Below are 16,924 nucleotides of genomic sequence, written 5' to 3'. Positions count from 1 at the left end.
CACCCTATCCCATCTCCATTTTGTCTGTTACCAAATGCCTGATCAGATCATTTGTGGTTAACTTGTGAGTATCATTTCCTAAGTGATTGTATGTATGTATGAATGCGTGTGTGTATGTGTGTGCTATTAAAGATGATTTCAACTGATTATTGGGCTGTTACTCAGGAAAGAAGCCTTGCCTCTACCCTATGGCAGTATGAGTTAAGACTTTTAAGGCTTAAAATAGACAAGAAACACCAGCAGGGAAAAAAAGATAGAAAGGGTAGAGTCTATGGCCTGGACAATAGGTAGAGCTCAGCTGGGAACTGCTATTGAGATGCTGATCTGAAATTTTCAGAAATGTAACTCAACCTAGACTAGGAACAGGAATCAGAGAGATGAGGAACAGAAGCAGAAGATGAGGAGAGGGAGGAAAAGGAGGAAGATCAAAGCTAACTTTTAAAAACAATGTTCTAAGTGCTAGGCATTGTTCTAAGCGCTTTATGTGAATAATCTCAGTACAACAAAACCGCACAGTAGAAAAAGAACAGATGTCTCGGGGAGGAAAGCAGGTGGAATTTGAACAGGAAGAATACAGTAGACTCAATTGGTATTAAGAATAAAGGGCCCTCATGGTAGGCTTTACTTCTGTAACACTGGACCTTCTCTGTTCTCTCTGTCCAAGGTACCTGCAACTGACTACTTGTAAAAGGGACATAATCTCCTTATATTAAAGCATTAACCATTAAGCATTTTTTATACCTCTTCAACAAGAGGTATTCTTCAGTTAGACAATATATCAGATATAATTTATTAAACTCTTAAAGATAAATTAAAATCTAAGAATTTACTCAAGTACTTTGTATAAACCCAAGTGTTATGGCTTCCTCCCAATCATCTAGAGCAGGGAAATGTACAACCTAGTTGGGTTAGGCCGTGGGAGCCACCCACATTCTCAGGACACTTTCAGCTAAGACTGTTAACTAGCAGTTATTTTTCTGTCTTTGCGGCAATTGAGTCCCATCAACAAAAGATATCCTGTATCTGCTTCATTTCTAGCTACTCCTGTTGTAATGATCTAGAATACACAGGAGGGTTGTAAATGTCACAGCTAGATGACCACAAGGTCAAGAGTACCAAGAGAGGGACAGCGATGGGCCCAGTGCCGCTCACCTTCCCACACCGTGCACCTGCTACAATACCTTATTTTACATTTGTGGTTACATTGCTTTGTAATTCCATTTATGTAACTTAATGTTTGCTTTCCACTTCTCTTCCTACATAAAAGATGTGGGTGGGACAAAGACCATATATATCGCTTCTGTACACCTGAAACATTCCTACTTTACTCTGTGCACAATAACTCTGTGCTCCAAAATGATTATAGACCAAACTGGAAAAGACCGTCGGTCAGCCGGGGAATAAAAAACAAACCAGAGCTTCACCTAATCAGGAAGTTCCATTTGCATCACTAGAGGTGGCTACGCTATATGTGAAAGAGGACAGAGTGGGGAATATAAAGTCCCAGCTTCAAGGTCTGGAGCTACCTGCCTCCCTATATGGTACTGAGTAATCTCCATGAGCCTCAGTGATTTCACGGATAAAATGCGGATAATTTCTCTCACCAGGTCGACAGCAGTAAGAATTTGATGAAATAATATATGTTAAGGTATAAGGTATATTAATATATATATTAATGTAGGTATGCAAGAAAAGATTCCTTCTTAAAACTCCTTTAGGGCTTCCCTGGTGGCCCAGTGGTTGGGAGTCCGCCTGCCGATGCAACGGACGCGGGTTCGTGCCCCGGTCCGGGAGGATCCCACGTGCCGCGGAGTGGCTGGGCCCGTGAGCCATGGCCGCTGAGCCTGCGCGTCCGGAGCCTGGGCTCCGCAACGGGAGAGTCAACCAAAAAACAAAAAAAACTCCTTTATATTCTGATTTATAAAAATATTTCTACATTTTATTTTTAAAAGACGTGGTCAAGTCGTTACTAGAGAGTATATGAAAGAAAAAATTTTAAGAGACTACTAACAACCGTGAGTTACAATAGAAATAAAGACTCAGAATAAAAATTTTAAGGGTAGATTTAATCAGTGCTTTAAGAAACAGCATGAATTATTAAAACACTGAAACCATATGTCACAGTATTAATTAAATTATTTTCTATTTGCTTAAAAAACAGCTTTAAAAGAAAAGAGAAAAAGGAAACTGGCAGCTGTGAATAAAGTAAATTTGAGGTGGTAAGTAATTAAAACTTCTTTTTGTGTTCATGGTGAATACTGTTAATTATATCACAAAAACTCATAAGCACCTAAAAACACTAAGCACGGATCCTACTGGGAACCTGTGTAAAAAAGAACTGGGAGAAATCTGAGAGGTAGGGTAGCCTAATTTTTAGACATTTTATAAAATGTAAAATGCCACATCTGTTCATTTAGATCATGATTATCTAAAATATAATATAGTCAACATGAAATAGAAACTGTTCTTCAATATAAATTAAGCTTTTTATAAAGTAATTGAAAGAATTCTCTAGTCACTCTTAGAAATATAATTTTTTTTAAATAACAACTGAAATTTGGTTTTGAATGGAACATCTTCTTCTCTTTGTGTGAAAAACATCTTCTTCCCATATTTCTTAATGTGAGAAGTCCAGGAAATTCCTTTTTAAGATTCTTTTAATTGAGGAAAACTTCTAAGGTTATTTTTAAAGAGAAGAACGTGAAAAAGAAAGTGAGGTAGCCCTTTCCCCATCCATTAAAACAGAATAACCCATGTTAATAAAACATCTAAATCCAAATCCCACTGAATGAATTATCTGTGTAACCTCATTTGAAGCCAGCTTCAAAGAACAGCTTAACATAATTTCTGTGACCTGCATTTCCCTTTATTAATTAATGTCAGATAATCATTTCTGATATAGGATACAATTTAGCAACTTTGTGGGCCCGCAGACCCTCAGTGGGAGGAAGGGGACAGCACGTACAATGCTAAGCCTTGTCATATTCTTTCCCATACTCAGAAGGTTAGCTCGAAACTTTATTTTGAAATTACTATCTCTTTTTTTTTTGTTTGTTTGGATGGTCTGTTTATTTGTTCTTTATTTTTTAAGAGAACAAACGTTCACAGGCAAAAGACTACCAGTGACAGACTGGGTTTGATTTCCAATTCTGCCTCTAACTAGCTAGTTAAATTGGTGCACATCACTGGGTAAGTCATTGGACTTCTCAGTGGCTTCTTTCCCCATCTCTAAAGTGAGATCCTAACAGCAGCTACTCACTAGGCTTCATCTGAGGGTTATGTGGATCATTATGGGAAGAGCTTAGAACACTACCTGGCACATGATAAGAACCATATGTACACTAGCAATTATAAATGATCTTTCAGTTCCAAGAACTTTCTATTACATTAGTACTTGGATTAAAACAGGATCTGTGTTGATAATACTTGGTTCCACATTTATGTCTCTGTACTGAAACCCACATTGCTGACTGGCCTATAACTATGACATTTAATCAAATATAAGTAAACTGTACATTCAAGTAAATAGATGACAAACATTTAAGCCTTAATTTGTGTTCATGTCCTACTTTCTACCTGTTTGGGGTCCCCTCATAATTATCAGTCTTTGGTAATATAGTAATGTTCTTTTAAATAAAACAAATTTATATATCTAATGACACACTGACACAGAAAAGCTACATGCCCATATATGGGCAGCAGTAACGTTAAAAATGTTCTATGAACAAAAAATGAAAAAAAAAAAGAAACACTGACATGTTGCTCTATATAATGAAAAAAATTTTAACGACGTAGGATGCGTCTAACTCAATTTCCTTCATATTCTTGATTCTCATCTTTTGAGCACTTCTGACAAAATTCATTTTGTAGTATCTGATGGGATCAGTTAGTTAATCAAGTTTCCTTTTCTGAGATAAGAATCATTTTCCTCAACTAATATAGAAGGTGGCACAAAATGTCTTTGCAATTGTTACAAGATTCAATTAAAAGCAGATGAGTTGAAAGACACAAAGTTCTGTTTCACTACAGACATTATGGCCCAGGATATAAAATCTGAATGCTTTGAAAATAAAAAGTGGTTTAGTCTTGACTTCAATCAAAGAGAATTTAGACATGATCAAAACATACTTCAATTCCTGACACAAAGAATTTATCCAGAGTTTAAATGGATACAAAACATGTAAAGGCCAAGAACCATGTCTTGCCAAAAGTAATAGTAAATGTTTGTTTTTCCTTTTCTCTCTACCCCTCAAGGTAACCTACATTTATCTCTACTTCAAAACACTGTGAAAACTTTACCTCATGAAACCTCATTGTAGTATATAAACAAATGATCAGGTATGTTATTTTCATAATCAGCCCTTGAAATTTAGTAGGAAACAGGACCCTTAATCAACAGAGACCTCAGGAAAAGTAATGATGACAATAAAAAAACACTGAAGTAGAAATACCATAATAAGCCAAAGATATCAAATTTATGGGAATCAACAGATAATATGTAAATGCCTCCTATTTTCTATCCCTAGGGTCAGGAACGGTCAAGAAGTAAGTAAGCTCCTTGGTGTGGCATTCCTGGGCCCCTCAGGACTCGAGGACAGCCACCTCGAATATCCGTGGGGACTGCTGCTAGCACTGCAGGCAGCATTTGGCTCTGGGGCTGAACGGCTTTGATGACAGCCACTGTGCTGTGAAAGAAGAAAGGTTTCGGAGGAGAAAAATTAAAAGATGGGAAACAGATAAATATAGTGAGCACACATTATGGTTTAAAGCAATAGGCACTGGCATTTAGGATATGCTAAAATCAAAATACATTTAAAAGATAACAGCACTATGTTACAAAGGCTAAGATTTTATGTTTTCAAAAGACACTTTAAAGAGAAAGTTTGGACCAGATCTTGACATATAATATAAATACGTCAGTGAACGAGTTCAAAGAAGTAATAACTTACCTGTTAGACCCTAAAGATTTTATGAAACGTTGGGAATATTTTGAAGCAGCATCAACAATAAACATCTAACTTCTACATTAGAGAAAAATGTTAATGTTCCAAAGCATCTAGCTTCAAAGAAAATCGAAAATCAAGATTCCACTGGGTTAATAAAACAAAGTCTACTATTGTATATAAAAAAAACTCATAAAACCAACCTAATTTGTCTAGCAGATGTTTAAGTCAAAGGAATTTTCCATTTCCATTCCATTCAAATGTAAGAGCATGAGTAACCACCAAATAGTTTTCAAGATACATTCGTTCAAACCTATCTTCTATTTTCACACTCTATCTTATAACCTAGGAAACAGTTTATTTTCTGGACTGTAATAAAACTGCCACATTAAAGGCAGAATTAGAAACCTAGATCAAATCGCTTTCTTAGTGACAAAGAACTGAAAGAAACTGCGAAATAAACTGTTTACTCCGGCCCCGGCTTTCTCTATTCTAACTTAAGCTACCAGTTCAATAATTATGACACAGTTGTTTCTTCAAAGGTATTCTCTTATAGTTTAGGTAAAGACTTCAAAGTCTCAGTATTCATATAAGGCACTGGCAGGTCTTTTATAAGCTCCCACACTCATCTGTCTGCTGAAGTTTACCCCAGCTCATCACACTCCTGCTTTTTCAGTCCTTTTCTCTTCTCAAGGAGGTACAGTAAAAACTGGGCTCCAATTCTGTGATACTGACAGCTAATAGGCTTCCTTTAGGTGGAGACCACAAAATTTTAAATGTAAGATTTCTGCTTATGAAATTCATGTAACTGGCACCAGAAAGGTCAAAACTGTGGTTTAAAGAAAGCAAAGTCCTCAAGTTAATCAATCCTAAATTAATTCAATATTTCTGAATACTTCCAAAAGTGGTGAAGGCAAACAAGTGTACAGACTATGGCACCACAATCTCAACCTTGCATGGAGACATGCACTTAAGAGATCCTCCAAAACTGGGATACATCCATCTCTAGTATATGGTTAAATTCCTATTTAGCCATTATTAAATGCTACATATTTCTTCCTCTCCCTTGGCTCTTTTTGGATGGGAAGGCAGAAGTGTAGCTGTGACTAGAACAAAAAATATATTTCCACTGATTGTAGACACCCATGAATCATTCATGAAGTAGCAAACAAGGCTTAGACAACCTAATGCATGGAATTAGGTTAAAATCACAAGTTGCAAAATTTACTGTTAAATTCTCTGGTTATGTCTTGTTTTTCTGAGTCTCAAGTTAGCAAGAGAAGTCTCAGTGGAAATCTCTATATCTTAATGGCAAAGAATCACAGAAAAAAAGAAAAAAAAGGGAGGGAGGGAGGGAGGGAGGGAAGGAGGAAATGTAATTAATTTTATAGATATGGATAATTTTATAAATAAATGTTTAATTTATCCCTTACATCTAGATGTTATGAACAGTGGAGAATGACATAAATGATCTGTGCTTCAAAAATAAACTATGAGGTGTTTAATGAAAGCAGCCTGATTTTATTCGCTATTTTCTCTTTAAAGGAAATTCTGGCAAGGTCAGCTGACTCAAATTCAACACCTGTCTAGAAAATAACATGCATCTGTCACTTTCTTCCAAAATGAAAATGAAGGGCGTAGCTAAAACACCTAATAACTGACCCCAAATCAAATGCCGTGTATTTGTTACTATGGTGGCACAAATGTGAAATTCTGCTTATCACAGACCTTCTCCCTAAAGCTAACAACTCTACTATCCAGGTAAGTAGAATATACAAGTTTGAAATGAAATCTAAAGGCCAATAACAACAACAAAAAACAAGGCAGGAGAATGTGCGTTTTCTTGACAATCTGCAGCCCCTCCTCCCCACTCCTGGGCGCGCACACACCTGTGTACTACAGCACAGAAGAACACAGCTGAGAAACCGGAGTCCACTTGTTTCTCAGAAGATTCTGGCTCCAGTGCTACTTCCTCTAAGACATGCTAACTGGAGAGATCTACACAAGGTACAGACTGGCAATACTCTTAATTATAATTATTTCCAAAGAATACCAGCGATGCTGATAGGAGTCACACTTAGAATTTTTCAATTAAAAAAACACAGTGCTCTCACAGTAAAATCTCTCTACACTGAATCCCAATTTACGATCCAAGAAACATCCTCATGAATTTTCTTAAAAAATGATGCTTGAAAATTGCTGTAATTCTAAATCTTGCAATTCTAGCATTTGGATGAGCCAGAGAAACCAGGTTCTGCCGTATTTCTGGTAAATCCTTCAGCAACGCACTACGCTTCCATCACTTGGCCTGGCTGTGCCTATGGAAATCGCAACGCCGCTGTTCTATGTGGAGACTGCCTGGACTCTGGGACTGTCTCAACCTCACCTGGCACAACACACCTACCTCACGAGGTGTGTACCTTCCCAGGAGCACACTTTGGAAGCGCAGGTAATGCCATGCAAACAAAACATTTGCTCAGGAAGGACGGCTTTTGTTGCTGTTGCCTTGACCTCTACTCCCATGGATAGATTAAGGCTTTTAGTAGAAACAGACATATGATTCAGAAAACAAGGCTCAGTTTTTTCTTTAAGAGAAAAATCAGAAAGCCAAAATTCAACGTAAAAAGAACGAGCAAGGAAATAGGGCGTTAAATTTGCATAGACACTCCTTTTCCAGTTTAACAGTCTTTGGTAGTTATTCTTTATATTTCCCATAGCACTCAGCACAGACTAATACGAAATAAATAATTAATATTCGGAAAGAACAGAGAGTCAAAAGGAAGGAGGATGGGTAAAGGGAAAGAGGGAAGAGAGAAAGGAGAGTTAATGGTGCTGAATGAATGTAGTTTTATGGGGAAAACTAAGCCAATCTGTTTACATGAATGTGTGCATAAAAAGAGGAAAATGGAAGAGTAAAAATGCTTTAAAAACTGGCCTGTCACACAGTCTCCAACTGTGGCTTTGTATTAATAACACCCACTGGAAGATAATTTCAACCCACCAGTAAGCCCATTTTGTCCTGAGTTCAGCAGTCCATTCTACATACAAGGAACAGAGGGTTCCATCCAGGGGGCTAGGATTAGGATCCTCGTCTGAATAGCTAAATGACTGAAGGCATTTTGTCAACTGTCAAAATATTTATTTTCCAAATCACAGTGCCTACCATGCTGACATCTGAAGGAAATAGCACAAAAATAGCAACACAATTAAATGCTGGAAGATTTCTGCCTAAAGCAAAAGAGATATAGTTAAATATACTAAATTTTGTTTAGAATAATACTGATTTTCAGGGGACACTGCTCAAAATCTCAGATTTGTCGCTCAAATCAAGCTGCCCGTCTTCATGGGAATTTATACACTCTCAGTTAAATCAGACACCTAATCACAAATCTTCTCACATCTACGAACAAAGAGGGAATTCAAAATCCAACAAATAATTCATTTGAAATGTACTTTCAACCATGCCATATCCAATATGGACATAATTTCTTTTATGTCTTGATACGTTTAATATAATGTTTAGTATTTAACAACAAAATGTATTAGTATCACAAGAAGTATATGATGCTTTATTGTACTTTGGAGAACTCTCTCTACGTGTTAGTATTGAAGAGTTGAGCTCTACCTAGTATGTGTGAACAATTCTTCACTCACCCATGTCACCCTGTCCTCTCACCCCAGATATCTCTAGCATAGAGAAAATGTACTTATAAATAAATCCAAAATATATATGAATCCACAGTGAGTTCAGGTTTCCATGGCAAAGGGAAAATTACATTTCAAGGCTATACTGTCAAATAGATTTATCTAACACTTGCTCCTGTTTTGACTATCAATTCTGAGAAAATTTTATTGGCCAACTTTAAAAATGCTTAAAATGTGAGACTGCAATGGAAACACTGATATAGCTGTAGATTGGGAAGCACAGTTCAGTCTGTTAAATAAATTTTGTCTTTTTAAATTCAAACTACAGAATTTCATTTCCCTATACTCAAACCTGGAATTTGCATTTACACTCACAGATATAATCCCTAGGAAAGTGTGAGGAAGTATACTTAATCATGTTTTCAAATCAAAATTTTAAGCTATATTCAACAACACTCCCTTCAAGAACATTTTGTCCACAATACTGTACATTTAAGGTTCAAAATATTTCTATATAACATCTCCTACTCAGCCTTGAAAATAAACTAAACAAGGAAAGCTGAAATTATATTTGAACCAACACTGCTTTACCTCAAAGCTATGTCACTTCATTTCTCAAATAATTAAAAAATTTCCCACAGAGACACAAATTATTACACCTTCCAAGATAAGGGTTCTAAGTAATTCTATAGTCACAATATTTCACACAACCTGTTCTCTGTAGGAAAAGTGATTCATCCAACAAACCACAGATGCCACTCATAACGTGAAGTTTCTAATACTGCAAGGGAGAAGGAATGCTGATTCATAGCATACCATGTTTATAACAAAAAAAGGAATCCAAATGGCTGTCTGCCATGTACCTGCCCCCCAAAAGTGAGTATGAAATTAAAGTGCCAAGGTAGAACTTTAAATTGTTTAGGTCATCATTAAATTTCAAATGAGTCATCATGTTTCAGTTTGAATTAAAGGTTAGAAGTTAAGACCTACTCATGAAATATAAGCAAAATAATATTTGATTTTAAAATTAATTTTTAAGTCCTCAAATATGAATATGATTTTCCTATACTACGTTTATTGCCACAAATATGCTCGTATGCAGGGCTATTTAGGCAGAAAATGGAGCTCAGGGGTTAAGATCAAAGTCTTCAGAGTGGCAAACTGCCACTTACTTGATATGACCTTGGGAAAGTCACTTAACCTCTCTCAGCTTCAATTTCCTTATCTGTTATTCTGAAGATAATGAAAAGCACTTACATAATGCCTGGCTCACAGTGAGGGAGCAATAAGTAGTAGCTGCTGTTATTAGTATTATCGAAGGAGTCTCTGCAAATTGCACTTGTAAATTAGATGTGAATAAGAAATGGCTGTGTAATTCCTAAAATTTTACTTAAAAAAAAAAAGCCTAAAGTTCAGACTTAGTTCTTTTTATAAATGAAAAACCATGACGGCAGAAGGAGAGACCAATGCCTGAAGAAGGTGAAACAGATCAAAAAACAACACATACGAAAAACAAAAGACATGAACCCAACAGTACCGACTAACATCCTGGAACACTTAAAGAAAACTGCCAAAGACACAAGGAAATGGGTGGTTCCTTCGATAATGAATTCAAACATCAATACAGAGGGCAGAAAAATGACCAAAAATTTCCCCCAATCTACAAAAATAAAATAACCTAAGTAAATTACATTTTGTATGAAGTGACAGGGGGAAATTTTTAACTTATTTGGCTTTCAGAGATTAAAACTGGACAACTAATGTCAAATATGTTGATACTTTGCTCTCCATAAAGATAACACAAAACATTTCCAACATGGTAGCATGACGGAGTAAGGAGGCGAGAAGCTCCCACACTTGCTTCAGGTTTACCCATCACTTGATCCTAAGAACCTGCTAGGGTGGTGACAAAATAAATACAGAATTGGAAGCATTATCCTCTGAATTCTACCCTGATTAATCATACCTGAGTACATAAAATATGTAACACAGGTAATTTCTCTGAACATTTATGAGTGATATACTCAAAGTATCTGATATAAATTAATTTCATATTTAGAAATAAGTATAAGGAGCTATTTCTATTTTGTATTTACAGATGCAGAGTTCAATGACTCTGAATATAAATAAATTCTTAATATGTATTACCCAATAATTACTGTAACAAACACTTATTCAGTCTTTCCCATACAATGAGCACTATCCTAAGGGTTATGGATACTGTTTTCAACAAGACAAAAATGGCCCCAGTGTTCACGGAGCTTATATTCTAGTAGGGGAAACTAAAAATAAGAATACATCACATGATCATAAACATTACGATAAAAATAAATCAGGGTTGTGTGATAAGGAGTGATTGAGAAGCTATTTCAGAATGGTTGGACCAGAAAAGCCTGCTCATTAAATCTACCCACATAAGACTGAAATTTGCTGCCAAAATCTATAGCAAGCAATTTTTTATTTACATATAAAAATAAATGCAAACATTTTGCTAGGCTATGAAATGATAATTCACCTCATCCAATGGGTAAATGCAAACTCTTCCCAAACACACACAGTAAATACTGATAAACAGATATGGTCATTTTACCTCCAAATATCATTTCCAACACATTCATAGTGAATTTTCATAATAAAACAAATGTAGACAAATACACAACACCTTTAAAATTTATATTCATTTTACTTACGTATTATTTTGCTAAACTATAAATAGTATAATTTTAAATGTTTGATTTTACTTAAAAATCAAAATATACCAACAGAAAAGCTTACTTTTAAACTCACCTGTGCCTGTACACAGTGCAGAAGATCTATAAATTTGTAGCCAAATCCAAGAGAAATCTGCAATATAAAGAAACAAACAAATATGAATAAAAAAATGAAGAATCCTGTTAGACTCATTAGAGTGGATGTGATTTTTTTTACAACCAATATACAAATAATACTCATTAATAACATCTCTCCATTAAATTGCATGGTAAATTGAGAAGACGACTTGCTGCCTCACTTCTATTTGTACAAGCTAATGTAACACACATAAGGCTGCATTTCAGTGTGAATTATGAGGTGTCTACCCAACACATTTTGAGTGCCCGCCATAACACTTATTACACTTCCTGGTAGCTGCCTGTCTAATCACTAGCAGTGAAAGCTGAACAAAAGCAGAGGACGCCTGAGCGTCCTGAGCTACCCAATGGGTAGCCTGAGCGACCCATTTCCACGCTGCACTCCTAGCCCAGTGCCCAGCCCACAGTAACACGGTACACAGGAAATGTTTGCTGACTGACTGAATGAATGAATGAATGAATGACAGAACAATTAATTAATTAAGTTCACATACTGATCTTAATTTGCTGTGATTTATAGTTTGCCTATATGGAATAGAAAGGCTTGAAATTATTGAAATAAAAACCTATGTCATGATTGCTTAAACAAAGATGTTTAAAAGTGAATAATTTATCTCAAAAAGAAAAATCTGATGTAAAAATGATGCTATAGGGAATTCCCTGGCAGTCCAGTGGTTAGGGCTTGCTGCTCTCACTGCCAGGGGCCCGGGTTCGACCACTGGTCAGGGAACTAGGATCCTGCAAGCCACGTGGTACGGTCAAAAAAAAAAAAAAAAAGATGCTATATACGACAATTTGCATGAGTAAAGAGTGGATAAGAAAAGGAAGAACTGAACATTTTCAATAATGAGGGCAACCAAGTTTCATCTGGGTGTGTATCTCTGAGAACAAAGAACTTAGCCATGAAGGACTGTGCGGCACTTTCTCTGATCCACACAAGGATCACTTCCACTGTACCAAAGTTTATTTATTTCCAAGATGCACAGTCAGTAATACGAACACAACCAATATGTGCCTATCGTATTTTATGTGGATTAATGTTTACCACTCTTGTGTATATTATGGACCTAAGAAAAACTGCATGACTGCTACTAGTAGTAGTACGTCTTTATTTTAATTATTATGTACTACTAGATTTAATCAGCTTCAAGGAATGTCTTTACAACTGCATTTCTTTCCTTCAGGTGACACCAATCAGTAATAATTCATACTTTGATTCATTATCAGACTTAAAAGAGTATTAACTTTCTGATGCGCCCTTTACTCTTTAGAATAATAAATAGAACCTAATAGTAGAAGAAAGCTAATGTTAATTTAATACCCCAAATTGCCATTTTTTCTAGGGCACTAGCAACATCTGATTTCATAAAGGGGAAAGAAATGGGAAAAACATGCATTTTGGTTTTTTCCAGGACCTGATCAGTCTGGAGACCATCACAGGTAAAGAAATGCAGCTAGGGTATTAGGCAGAGATGATTCATGAAAAACAAAAGGAAATCTGTATGCAAATAAGAGGTTATCGCAGTAAATAAAACAAATGGATTCTCCTCAAGTGGCAGCCTGTGAGTAACAGGGGTCGTCAATTCTTTCCAGCACTGCTGGCTTACTTAAGCCCATTCTAATTCTATACCAACAACTAATGTGCTCGAGGACATCACACCGCAACAGTCAAGAGTTAAAACTTGTGATGTGAGTATGAATGATGATAGTAAACAATTATTGCTTGATCTATACCACTCAGAAGGTTTTCATGAATGTGCTAATATAACGAGGAAACAGTGCTAATGAACCCAAACGAAAGTAAGGTACGTGTAGACATGAAGATAGAAGATGTGAATGATTTCCACAGTAGAGTATGATACCTCGGTATAACATTTTAAACCAGAAGAATTAACAAAATACTTATAAACATAGAATTATAAGATGTTTTCTAAGTCACTAAAGGAAAAAAATAGCTATTTAAAGCAAAAGCGCGGGCACTGACAATCTCACCTACGAGTCCAGAGAGCTCTCAGGAAGCTACTTTAGGAGTTTCAAGGGATGGAGAGGGGAAGACCGCCCTGGGCCTTCTGTCACCCACAGACTGACAGAAGGCAAGACAGGGACATTGCAAGAGAAGGCAGGGATACACGCATGTCGTCCTCTTCTCTCTTACTACTACTACTATTTCCACTGTATAAACTAAAAAGATAAACCTCCTCTCCATGAAGAAGGAAGCCTGGAACAGTGGAGAGAACCTAGGGTTAAGATCATCGAACACGTGAGGTTTCACAACCTGGCTTTCTCATGTGAATACCGCTGCTGTTAATATTGTTCCATCACTAGCAGCTGCTTACGTGTGTGATCTAGGAAACGTTATTGTGGACTCAACTATAAAATGAGGATGATGATGTCCTCTCTGCAGCACCTTGGAAGTATCAAATGAGATAATTACACAAAGCACTTGGTACATGGTAGGCATTACACATAATTATGATTATGACAAGTGTGATCCCGCTAAATGCTGCTAGCTGTGACAGGTAACTCAATAAAGTGACAGGTAATGTCAGGCCTGCCCTACCCGAAGTAAAACTGATTTTCCCTGAGATGTCTTAATAGTGTTATCTGCCCATAACCACCCAGACGATGTATAAACAATGAGCTTGCTGGGAAAGTTTTGAATGGGGACCACTTTAAGACTACACCAAAAGCTGAAAGATACTACCCGACTTCAAATCTGACAATAAAGTTATAATAATCCAAGCAGTAGGGTACTGGCGTAAGGATAAACAACGGAAGAGAACAGAGTCCAAAAACAGGCCCACACATTTACATCAGTTCATATTCAACAAAGGTGGTAAAGTAATTCAATGAGCAAAGGGCAGTCTTTTCAATAAATGATACCAAAAACTTGACTACACATATGGGGGAGGGGGAAAGAACCTCACCCTTTACTTTGCGCCTTGTACAAAAATTATCACAAAACAGATAGGACGATAGATCTAAAAGTAAGAACTAAAACTACAAAGCTCGTGGAAGAAAGCACTTGGAGAAAATTATTGTGGATTAGGCAAAAAAATTTTAGGTATGACACCTAAAGGCATAAAGGAAAAAAAAATGTTTAAAGACCATAAAAGAAAAAAACAAAACTGAATTCCTTTAAAATTAAAACTTTTGCTCTTCAAAAGAAATATGAAAACACAAGTTAACACAACACCGTAAAGCAATTATACTCCAATAAAGACGTATTTTAAAAAAAAAACAGAATAGAAAGCAAAAAAAAAACCAAAAAGCCACAGACTGAAAGAAAATATTGGCAAAATAATTATCTGATAACATACATGTATTTAGAAAATATAAAGAGCTAAATAACTATCTAATAAAGGATGTATATAGAATATATAAAGGACTCTTACAATAATAAAACAGATAATTCAGCTTTTTTAAATGAGCAAAATATGTGAAGGCATTTTATATATATCACGCGGAATGTACACAAAAACGTACTGAACACCATTAGTCATTAGGAAAATGGAAATTAAAACCAAAACAAAATACCACAGCCTATCCAATAAAATATCTAAAGTGCTGCCAAGGATATGGAGAAACTAGAACCCTCACAACTCATCCTTTGCTGGTGGGAAAGTGCAATGGTATAGCCATTTTGGAAAACAGTTTGGAAGTTTTTCATTATGTAACCCAGCAATTTCACACCAAGGTGTGTTTTCATTCCTCTTGGGGACAGACGACCATACAAAGAGTTGTACTTGAATGTTCCTATCAGTTAGATCCAGAATAGCCAAAAACTGGAAACGATTCAAAAGTTTATCAATTAGAGAATGAATTTTTCAGAATGTGGTACATTCATACAATGAAATACCACTCAACAATAAAAAGGAATGGATTACTGATGTATGCTACAACATGAACAGGTCTCAAAAAACATTTTGCTAAAGAAAGAAGCCAGACACAAAGACAACATACTGCATGACTCCATTTATTTGAAATTTCTAGAAAAAGCAAAACTACAGAGACAGAAAACAGATCCATGGTATCCTGGGTCAGGGAATACAAGTGGGGACTTGACCGAAAATGGACACATTTGGGGCTGAAAGAATTATTCTAAAACTGGATTGTGGTGATGCTAAAGAAAGATGTATAAGAAACATGAGACACACAAAACTGTAAGAATTTACTAAAACTCTTCTTTTAATACACTTAAAATGGGTGCATTTTATGGTATGCAAATTGTACCTCAATTGTTCTAATGGCTAAAATTTTTAAATTATTTTTTAAAATGTACCTCTGTGTCCCTGCTCTTTCTTCCTATGGGATAGCTAACTGTGTGAGTAAAGGGATCTAAGGATTAAAAGTAGTTCTAGTAGCAAATGGTGGTGTGAGCATTTGTCAAGTAGAGCATCAACTAGCACAAGTTACACATCATTACTTTGAGGCAAAAAAAAAAAAAAAGAGAGAGGGAAAGAAATCGGGATTGAGCCTACATCACTCATAAAAAGATTGCTGGCAGCATTAAAGCTACAGGTTGATGATTTCTTTAAAAGCAGGAGAGGGACTTCCCTGGTGGCGCAGAGGTTAAGAATCCGCCTGCCAACGCAGGGGACACGGGTTCAAGCCCTGGTCCAGGAAGATGCCACATGCCGCAGAGCAACTAAGCCTGTGCACCACAACTACAAAGCCTGCACTCTAGAGCCCGCGAGCCACAACTACTGAGCCCGCGTGCCACAACTACTGAAGTCCGCGCGCCTAGAGCCCGTGCTCCACAACAAGAGAAGCCGCCGCAATGAGAAGCCCACACACCGCAGTGAAGAGCAGCCCCCGCTCGCTGCAGCTAGAGAAAGACTGCACCCAGCAACGAAGACCCAACGCAGCCAAAAATAAAATAAATAAAATAAAAGCAGGAGAGGGTTAGGAAAAGATGTGCTCAATGTTTTATTTTATTTTATTATTATTATTTTTTAATGAATAGTTATGAACAGAGCCAGAGGAAGGAAAGTAAGCCGGGAAGAAAATGAAGTGACGTCTGTAACACTAGCTAAGAGAGCACTTTCTGACTGCTAGGGTGAGGAAGGACCATATCTTGCTGTTTTGGTTTAACACAACCACGAATAACAACAATAACTATCATTCATTGAATGCTTATTTCACGACAGCTCAGGGCAGAGGGCTTGAAACGTGTCACCTAATTTAATTTGCCTAACAACCCTATGAGGCGGGTACTGCCACTATCATCACTATTTTGTAGATTCAGAAACTTAACTGAGACGTGAAATACTTTGTCCAAGGTCACAGAGCTGATGTGGTGGCAAAGCCTGGATTTGAACACAGAGTCTGACTGCTGGGTTCATGCATGCTCTTACCCACTAGGCTATTACGGAAAGTTTGATAATGTTATCACTGTCGCCGACTTGATTTGAAAAAGATGGCCCAAACTGTGATCAGCCTAAAAACCGCCTCCTTGAGTTTTTGGTGTAGCTCCAATAAGAGCAG

At 36.7% G+C, this 16,924-nt stretch overlaps 1 protein-coding gene across 8 annotated transcripts in view; it reads right to left on the bottom strand.

The window, feature by feature from the left end:
* NCOA2 (nuclear receptor coactivator 2) overlaps positions 1–16,924 on the bottom strand; it is a 279,465-nt gene that overhangs the window by 166,851 nt on the left and 95,690 nt on the right. For all 8 annotated transcript variants that reach the window (XM_007128948.4, XM_028500696.2, XM_007128947.4 and 5 more), the window contains one exon: positions 11,376–11,432. The gene's annotated coding sequence lies outside the window, so the exon portion shown is untranslated. The remainder of the gene's footprint in view (positions 1–11,375; positions 11,433–16,924) is intronic.

This window comes from Physeter macrocephalus, chromosome 15, assembly GCF_002837175.3.
Source record: "Physeter macrocephalus isolate SW-GA chromosome 15, ASM283717v5, whole genome shotgun sequence".
NCBI classification, from domain to species: Eukaryota; Metazoa; Chordata; class Mammalia; order Artiodactyla; family Physeteridae; genus Physeter; species Physeter macrocephalus.
The sequence above is the reverse complement of the archived record's forward strand: the minus strand, read 5'-3'. Positions and strand labels throughout refer to the sequence as shown.